The 9,767-nt window shown below is 47.6% G+C and overlaps 1 long non-coding RNA gene across 1 annotated transcript; it reads left to right on the top strand.

Moving 5' to 3' along the window:
* Positions 1-415: 415 nt before the first annotated feature.
* Positions 416-4,524, top strand: LOC129381318 (uncharacterized). The gene is made up of 3 exons (XR_008609522.2): positions 416-679; positions 3,874-4,115; positions 4,189-4,524. It is a non-coding gene; the product is annotated as an uncharacterized lncRNA (long non-coding RNA).
* The last annotated feature ends 5,243 nt before the right edge of the window (positions 4,525-9,767 follow it).

The following is a 9,767-nucleotide window of genomic DNA, read 5'->3' as shown; positions in this document are numbered from 1 at the left end:
GAGATCGCGAGAGGCACGGAGTGGATGACGCGCGGGCGCGATTCACAGCAGCCGCCACAGACAGACAGCTCATACAGTGCTTTGTTTCCATATAGGGTATCGGTGGTGCCATCGGTGAACAGACGAAGCGCGCTACTCTGGCGCCATCTCGTAGCCATCGCCGCCGCAAAGCCCGTCTTGCGCAGCACTATGCTTTTTTTTCCCTCACGCTTTCATTAAACCCTCATCCTCCGCCTCATGGTTCCGCTGCACCCTCCTCCGCTTTCCTCCTCGCGCTTTCTTCGCTATCACCCTCTTTCATCTACATCCGCCTTTCTTTCTACGAGGCGCGCGCGCGTGTGTGCGTGTTTCACAATACTGTATGCGCTCGCTTTATTTAACTACTGCCGACACAGGGGCGGGCACCACAGTCGACTGCTGGCTACGCGCGGGCGATTGCCAGTGCGACACTGCCCCTGACGCGCCGCATAAGCATAACCTGTGCTGTGAAAAACCGAGCACTTTTCATGAGTTTCTTTGAAGTAGACTTTTTTACCTTTTAGTGTGATTATTGTTTCTTTTGTTTTACAGTTTTGGACAAGTTCGTGAATGTGCTAGTTGGTGGCCATCACATTTCACACAATGGTCTGTACCAGTACAGTTGTTCAAGGGGTGGTGTTGGATTCAACATTTCGCACGGGTGAGTTGACCACGGTGGCTCTGCGAGCCATGGTCATATCTTTCACACCTATAGCAGCGTCGTCTGAGGTTTGGGATGTGGGGCCTTACAGCTATATTAGTATACCTGGTCTCAATGGTCTCTGCCAGAACGTTGTATGCAGAGGTAATATCAGATGTTTGGTGGGGATCTCGTTGCCGTCACGTCTGATATTGCTGCGCTGTATGCGTTCGCGTGGTCCAGTTTTGATCTTTCCAGCCTTCAAGAAACTTACTTTCAGTCAGGTCAAAGAAATCTGCTTCAGATATTTCTCCGTGCTCGCTGTTCGTGGATTGGTGTGGTGTAACAGTGCTCGTGGTATCTCCCAAAGAACACAAGAACGGTTAGCTTTGACATCAGTTCTGGCAATTCTGGTAACGCACTGATATCAGTTCCAATGATAGTGCTGTCCAAAAAGAAGCGTGTCGCCACGACTACCGAAGAGCGCATTGCGTAAGATAGAAAAGCCTCGCGCCCGCACAAGAAAATTGACAGGCCGAACAACAACTTGACACTTTTCCAGCCTAACCCTGTTCCCAACGATAGCTGACGCACCGGAAGTGTCGCGGAGAAGCCGTTCGGCACGCGCTTGCGTGGTCCGTATACTTTTGCATACGTACTACGTTGCATACGTACTACGTTGAACTCCCTTTATCACGGCATCACGAACCGCTGGACGGCGCGACGTAATGGTCTTTACATCGCTATTCGTCGCAGCATACAGTCACAAGAGGCTCTAGAAAAATATTCGCAACGTTTCACATGCGCAACAAGTAACCGTAGGTTAACCCCAATCATCTGTTTGGCTTTACGCTTTCGTGAATGAAAAAAAAAATTCATGTTTGCCCACGTTGCTGGGGCGATCCAACGTACAATAGCGTTGGGACTATTTCTGTCGAAATACAATCATATATATGAACATTGCCATGCTTAATCGATGCGACTGCGAAGCGACAAGCACGGGGGCGTCTGTACTACAGCATACTGTATACTTGCAATGCCTTGCGGATAAGGCGCTGTAATAATTATGCGCTAGTGGGACACGCCGAATGCATTGAATGTGTTTAGGTATTTCTTAGTAGCTATGACAGGCGAAAATATATGACAGACACGCTTTACCACCAGACCGAAGCACCAGAGCCTACTGCAGAACCTAAAAGAAACGATGAATTAATTCATTTACCGTATTGTGGATGCAGAAAAAGTCCGTTTCTTCCAAGAGGCTAAGCATCGATTGCGATAGCAAATCAGACAGCTGTTAGGTGTGAGGTTAGCAGTCTTATCGGCTGTATATATTACAGGGATCATTAGCTTACTAACTAAAGTAACAAACATTTTTTCACGCGCGCACAGCAAACAGGCACAGCTCTCACTCAATGACCGCGGGTACTCACTGCCAGAACGCCAGCATGATCAAGAGCGACCTCAGCGGCTAGCGAAAAGCTTGGCGCTCTCTTTAGTTTCAACGCGTTTTTGTAACTTGCGGTCACGCGACCTCTAGTACAAGGCACGCGCGTACACAGCGCAAAACTACCCGCAAGCCACCTCGCCTCTTGTAGCCTTTGTACTTGCTGCAGATTACCTCCAAGAAAATAGCGCGCGCAGCTGCGCCACGCGCAGCACGGCCTGGCTAAAGCCCCTCCATCCACGCGCCACCGCCACGAGACGGTCGTTTGAGGGATCACCCGACGTTTGTGCGCAGGCGCGAGTACGAGCGGGTGCGAGTGAAAAATTCTAGGGGGCTCCTTCAATATCTGACTTCGTCTAGGGACTACGTAGGAAAAGTTTCTGTGCTCGTATTGTGTGCGTTTGTCCCCTATAGGCATGCCGGCATTGCGCAGTGGGGTCAAGTTTGCTAGGCTCCGACGCTGGCTGCCCGCGCGGTGAGGCATTGGGCACGGACGCCCCATTTGGTGATGGCTGTGTCTTAAGGTACGTCGGACAGACTTTCTCGCACCTGCAGCGCTGACGCGCCGCAGGCATTCGATGCAAGCATTCGACGCATTCGATGCAGGCATTCGAGGCACGTTGCATTCGATGCAACGTGTCGTAGAAACGACATGTTGCATCGCATGCCTTGGCCGAACACTGCGCAGCCACATCACATAAGGTTAACTGGGAGAAATCTAGTGTGATTGCCAAGGAACGAAATCATTCTTCGCGTCTTTATCTTGAGTCCCTAATCATCCAAACCACGGCGCACACTCTTAATTGCAACGAAGGCAATCTGCCGCCCATGTATGCCAGGTGCCTTAATCATGTTCTGAGACGCACATAAAAAGGGGCGCCAGCTCTGCCGCTTCTTTCATTGTGAACAAGGCTCCCGTGGGGGAGCCGAAACGTAAATAACTATTTTAAACCATTTTTGGTCGGTGTCCAGACCTCTTCCTTTTAAGTATGCATCATCCCGACCAGACGGGCTTCCGTCATACTCTCAACTTCATTCAAGTGTTGATACCGCGTCGCATTCCTGCCCTCTCGGAAGACGCCGTGCCCAACGTATTCCCGAACATGCCGAAATACTTCAGCAGGACCCTGCCGAAAGAAAGAAAGATGTCTCAGACGCTCCTATACTTTACAAGAGAAGCGGCGCTTGTCTCGACACGACGGGCGAGTGCCCACCGGCTGACGTGGAGGCTGCAGGAATACAGCGGTATGGAATGCTCAGTCCACTTACAGAATTGTTCATTTTCGAGCTTAAGCGACCTTCGGAAATGTGGTCAGTGCAGAAGTTTAAGCAAAGCAACATTGCTTGTTACCAGGCCGCGGAGTTTGCAATGAACGAAACGCCACCTGTTGTGTTAACCAAAATGGTAGTGTTCTCCATTGGAGAAGGAATTCCCAGCTGCTGCATCTATTTGGCTGGGCAGCGTCACAAGGAAGCCGTTGGGAAATTTAAAGAGTAAGCAGAAGAAGCATTGTCTTATGCAAACAGCCTCACTGTATGCAGTTGAATTGGCCATACCAAGGAGTTTGAGGAGCTAAATGTGAACAACATTGGAAGTTTAGCTGGTCATCACCTGTTCTCTACTGCGTGCACTACATCAGTACCTCAGCGTAAATTTTCTTGGATTTGTAGAGGTTGTATGTAGCATATAGCAATCTGTATAAATGAACTGCGTGACCGCACTCATGGGTTTGAAATGTTATTTTTTTGTTTTCAATTGTTGTTTCAGATACATCTGCACAGCAAGCTCACTGCTGCTTGTCATGCAAAGAGAGCAGAAGCAGTCTAAAAGCTCGCTTGCTACACTGCAAAAAGAAGGCTCGACTACAGCTTACAAACATTGCTGGGAAGCGGCTACAGTATGCCATGCGTACCCTACGACGAAGGAACAAGTTGTGCTCGCTACAGGTTGCTCTAAAAAATCTACAAGAAAAAAACATGGCAATCAAGGCAACCTTTTTCAAGCGAGAGGTTAGAGTGAATGCTTTGTCTTGTTGTGCCTTTCTTTAAGAACTGATTTTCTAATTCTAAATATGTTTTACAGCTTAAAGAGCTCCCAAAAAAGACAGCAATCTGCTGTGCGTGCGTGCTTTGAAGCGTCAAGGAGATACTCCAACCGTGGGTACTGTTATAACAAAGAATGGCTGCTGGAATGTATCCTCCTGTGAATGAAAAGTGCACGACTGTATGAGCACTTGAGATCCCACAAAATCCTTGTGCTACCTAGCAGAGTCCGTCTGCAAAGATATATGAATGTATTTGAGCCGTGCCTTATTTTTTACATGAACAAAAAAAGTTACTGATGTTTCTATTTACAGGGATTCAAAGCTTCGTATTGGTTCAGTGCCAAGCTTCTTGGGTGTGTTAAAAAAAAGTTGAACTTGAAGGTATGAAGCATCATGGGGGCTTACTCATCGATGAGATGAAACTTTCTACTCTCGGACATGAAATCTTAAAAACACATTGAAGGGTATGTTGGCCTAGGTGAGTTCACTGACCTCAGTGACAAGCATACAAAGGCCGATCATGGGCTTGTCGTCATGTTTCAGCCTCTGGTAGGCAGCTGGACCCAAATAATCGGTGAGGATTTTTGTACAACATAATTTCTAATTTTAAATTGTCGCACAACCATATATTTAATGTGCTTCATTTTTCTATAGGTGTTTTTGCTTCCAGCGGCAATGTGAAGTCCAGAATGCTTACAAAAATTGTGTTGGAAGCAGCAATGTGTGAACGAGCTCGGCTTCTAGTTCACTATATCTGCACAGATGGCGCAGCCTGGAACCGTTCGATGTGGCAAAACCTTGGCGTGTACGGCAACGGGAAGAAAGTACAGTGTAGAGTAACGCATCCCTGTGATGAACACAGGTTCGTGCACTTTATTTCAGACTTTCCACACCTTATTAAATGTGTGCGAAACACAATGATAAAGCGACGACTCAACACGCACCTTGGCCGAGTAAGCTTGCTACATGCTGGTCTTTTCTTTTAATGTGCTGCCTTGGTTGATTGTTTTTCGGTATTAAGTACAATGCTTTTTTCGAACTTGATTACAAATATTGTAGGTCCTCTGGGAGCACGTTTCTCCCATGTGGAAGCTGGACAGTACCTGTTTAACACTGCAGTTTGCACCAAAGCTGACTCGTAGTCATATTTTCCCCAATGGGTTTGACAAGATGCGAGTCGACCTCGCCTTTCATATCCTTAGTAGGAAAGCTCAACAGGCCATCTGCTTTTACAAGGTGGACATAGAAAGGAACTATCCAAATGTGGAGCCAACAAGAGTTTTATTGACCTGATGGCCAGGCTCATTGAAGCTATGACGTCGAGGTTCTCTGCAGAAGCCATGAGGTGATTTTAACATTGTTTTTCTCTCAAAATGGTGCATGATTGTTGTCTTGGGTATTTCAGACGGGGCAGCGAGAAAGAAGCCACCCTTGAAGAAACTCTTCAGTTTCTTGATGAATGGAAGGCTCACTCCAAAGGGCTCGGCTTTCTTAGTTAAAGTACTTCTGAGGGGCTGAGCGTGACCATCCATTCAACAAAACACCTTCTAAAGTACCTTGCAGAAAACGCTGACTTCATGTACATGATGACTTCGAAAGAAGAAAAGGAACACACTGAAACTGTCTGTTGTAAAGTTTTCACAATTTTTTTCTTCAGTTGTAAATAAACGATTTCTGACGAGATCTGTTACTTCACTGTCTGCAATCATGGAAAATTGCTTGTATGAGCGTTAAAATGACATGGCACAGGTCTGCAAGCGCAGACAAAAAGTGTTTCGTAAATACGTCGAGACGTTATCAGGTAATGTCTGCAGTTTACAGGTCCTACGGCACGCATAGGGTGATTGACTGCTGATCTCGAGAACCACGGTCGCATTTTCAGTGAGGCGAAATGCAAGGCGCCCGTGTGCCGTATGATGTCAGTGAGCGTTAAAGAACCCGAAGTGGTCGAAATTATCTCGAAGCCCCCCACTAGCTCCTAACATCCTGAGCCACTTCATGAAATGTGCACAGACAAAACGCGTTTGAATCTCGATATTGTGCGATTGGGCCCGTAAAATTTCACAGGAGTAATGATGTGGGCTGACATAACATTGTTTCCATGATAAAGATTTATTCTTTGACCCTCGCAAAAAGCGCGCGATATCCAAAACGTGCTCACTTTCACTTCGGTGGTAGAGATGCAGCCGACGCGAGGCTGGCGAGGCGCTCATTTCGGCTGCGTGCTTACCGGATGGATGAAAGGTGGGAGCGTCCCCTTTGAAACGGGGTGATGGCAGTTGCCAAAATGCTGAGCTTTTTATTTTTGTTTCACTCTGTTGTAAGTTATTAAAATTCGCCAGTTTCTTTAAATACACCTTCCTACATTTTCAACCTTATGTCACCTCTCTGCTTTTGACCCACCAATCTTCCAATTGCCTTTTGCTAATTTCCACCGGATGGATGGATGGATGGATGGATGGATGTTATGAGCGTCCCCTTTGGAACGGGGCGGTGGGTTGCGCCACCAAGCTCTTGCTACTATGCTGCCTAATATCCTACCTAGGTTAGCCAATGAAAAAAGAAAAAAAAACACTATGAACTACCGCGTCCAAACTTTCTGATCCCCTATTGCGAATTGTGCTTTTGCACGTCTCCGTCTTTTGTCGTTTCCCTACTTTTCTTCCACCAATCCTCCAATCGCCTCTTACTAATGTCTATTGCAGACCTGTTTGCTTTACCACTGCTCCCGCTGAACCCAAGGGCTTCAAGGAGGCCAGTGGCGCCTAAATCGACCGCTGGGTAGATGTCTTCACATTCTAATAAAATATGCTCCGTCGTTTCCCTAGCTTTACCGCAGCAAGCACATGCTTCTTCTTCCTTCTTATATCTCGCTTTATAGGTGCGTGTTCTAAGGCATCCCGATCTCGCTTCGAAAAGTAATGAGCTTCCCTTTGAGTTATCAGGTAATGGTAATGGACCGAGGCGCTGTTGACCGCACCTCGGTCAACAGCGCCGCCCCGCGGCATCGATGCACTGTGGGGTCACGTTTGCGCCGCCGATATTCGCACCTCCCCTTCTAGCCACCCTAGTAGCGTCAACCTTTGATATGTGCTGATTTTCCTTGATTGGTCGTTTATACCAGTTCCGCTTCCGGGGTTTCCGGTTCCAGAATTTTCGCTTGTTTCACGCTCACAACTATGCAGGAGTCACGTCGCTTCCGGCTAAAACCAAAAGCTGCGACTACGTTAAGTTCCGCGTGACGCCGAAAGCTGAGGGGATGAGTCAGGGAGAAGTGCGAAGGTTGGCAGTACTTAACCTGGTCGGCGAAAACGTGTATGGATGGGTTTTAGGCCCGGCTAGCGCGCTCACGCAACACCCTCTTTGTCTAGGTGGTGTTGGCTCACCTGTCGCCCTTCCTCCCCCTTTCGCACACAACACTGGGCGAGCGGGAAGACGGCTTACCTTCTAACGCTTGTCCACGCGCCTGAAGTAAACGGTGTCGCGGGGTGCTATAGGACCTTATCGCACTTGGACTTGATACGGAACATCAGGGTGACGGCAGAAATTCGCCTGTAGTCCTTGTAATTCTTATAGCACTAATAAACGAAGATGCGTCACCGTACTTCTACACTTAAAAAGAAAGCCGTTTGCCAAACAGACGACACAAACGCTTACGCGCGAAATCCGCCGAAACGTCTCAGCGCCCGGTTAAAAAAAGAACTAACCAGAGTAGAAAAAGCCAGCGGCATACTACACGAGCACATCTTATAACAAAGGTTATAACAAAAATAGGGCAAGCACAGTATTTTAGAACGGTGCCTGTAAAGCATATTAATGCGCGCAAGCAAGAAGCACTCCCAAAGCGCCTTTGTTTAGATGGCCATTGACACACACACAGCATGCAAGTTTTTCGGCGGTAAAACTCACGGGCCTTTGACGATCAGCGCTGAGGGGCTTACAAGATTGGACGGATGGGCTACAGCGATGCGATTCGTTGAACGAGGCGGATAGGACTGACACGCACAGATCCAGGAGGCAGCCTTGCTGGTTCCAGAGAACAGGGCAGTTCAAGGACACGGGCGAACTCGTACGCGTCGTGTTAGGAAATGAGTGACCAGTTAGATTACGGGACCCCACAACCTGTGTCACGCAGAAGTTGAATGGACCAGGCCCAGTGGCCCAATTTCACGTCCCTTCCACTGGTGGCGCCGCAGTCAATAAATGTGTTTCATACTCGCCACAATGAACGCTGATTTCGTTAAAAACAGAGTGAGAGGCACTTTTCAAGTTCGCCATCATATCAGATCTGATTGGTCGAGACGGCCGTGGCGACCTCTATGAATGCCTCAAAATGCTGCCATTACAGAATGAGACAGTATGACAGAATTTTACGACGTCTAAAACAGCATCCCTGCAAATCGTCAAATTCTGTAATACCGCATTTTCAGCCAAATAGAGAAGGTGTAGCAGCCCTCTGGGCTGACCACAGCTGGCCAGATAGCAAATTTGACACTATGGTGGAATCCGACGATGTCATGTCTCCTAAAAACGGAATGAGTCGTCATATACTGGCGCCAACACGCTTGTTTTTTTATGTTGAGACACCATAAGCGACACGCCAGTACTGAAGAGCACACATTCTAGGCCACCATATTGCTATCTCGGGAAACGCAGGAAATTCCGTTCATTTCGGTTAGCTGAGAAGCGGTCAAATACCACAGATAGCGATGCGCGTGCTCGAGGCGGTTGCTTGCAAGATATCGGCGTCGACACCGCCATTTCTGGCTTTGTTCGCTGTTTAGTGCAACCACGCAATGAAACCGCGAAGCTTCACTGCGCCGCCTTGTGTAATTTGTTTTCCATAATTACGAAAAGGCGCCACTTTCAAGGCGTGAAATGATGCAAAATGTCCATATGTGCCTTACAGCACAGATATATGCAGTCAAAAGTGCGAAACTTTGGAAAAGGTTTGCAATGCTCAACAAAGGTTATAAAGTATAAAGGCAGCCTTTCGAGAAATTATGGCTTGAACAAAAACTCCAGCACCACTCGAGAGCGATAGAAATACTGAGAGCATGAACCACGAACGAAAGAAATTCATATCCTGAAACGACGATGAAAATACAATAGACATGCCTCTCGGCTGTCATTGCACATCGCCAGTAAGTAGCATATCTCGCGTGGTTCGTTGCAGCACAGACTGTAGCGAAACATTTATTGAATCGCGACTCCGCGCAACGCCATGCATAGTCATGTTGGCGTTGGCAAAACGGCCCTTCCTGCAATGCTACTGTGGTGATACTTCTTTAGTCATTCAAGAAGCTTAAATGGCGGCTATCTGAACATCAGAATAAGGCAATTTAGTAAACAGTAAAGACTTGACATTCCCCTAGACTCATGCGGTCGGCTTTGGCTCTCAACGCACTTAGCGGCAGATCCGATAGACACCCGCCTCCGAGATCACTATGGCGCACCATCGAATCTTGGAAGCCATTTCACTTTCACTTTTTTTCCCCGTAAAGTTGCATGCGTCCATCAATTGGTTTCATATAGCCACTTGCGCCACTGTTCACATTTCGCGACGAAGAATGCCGAAGCTATTCTTCCGCTTTATGCAAAATGTTTATTCAGATTC

The sequence above is a fragment of the Dermacentor andersoni genome, chromosome 1, assembly GCF_023375885.2.
Source record: "Dermacentor andersoni chromosome 1, qqDerAnde1_hic_scaffold, whole genome shotgun sequence".
Taxonomy (NCBI): domain Eukaryota; kingdom Metazoa; phylum Arthropoda; class Arachnida; order Ixodida; family Ixodidae; genus Dermacentor; species Dermacentor andersoni.
This window is presented reverse-complemented; position numbering and strand designations above follow the sequence as displayed.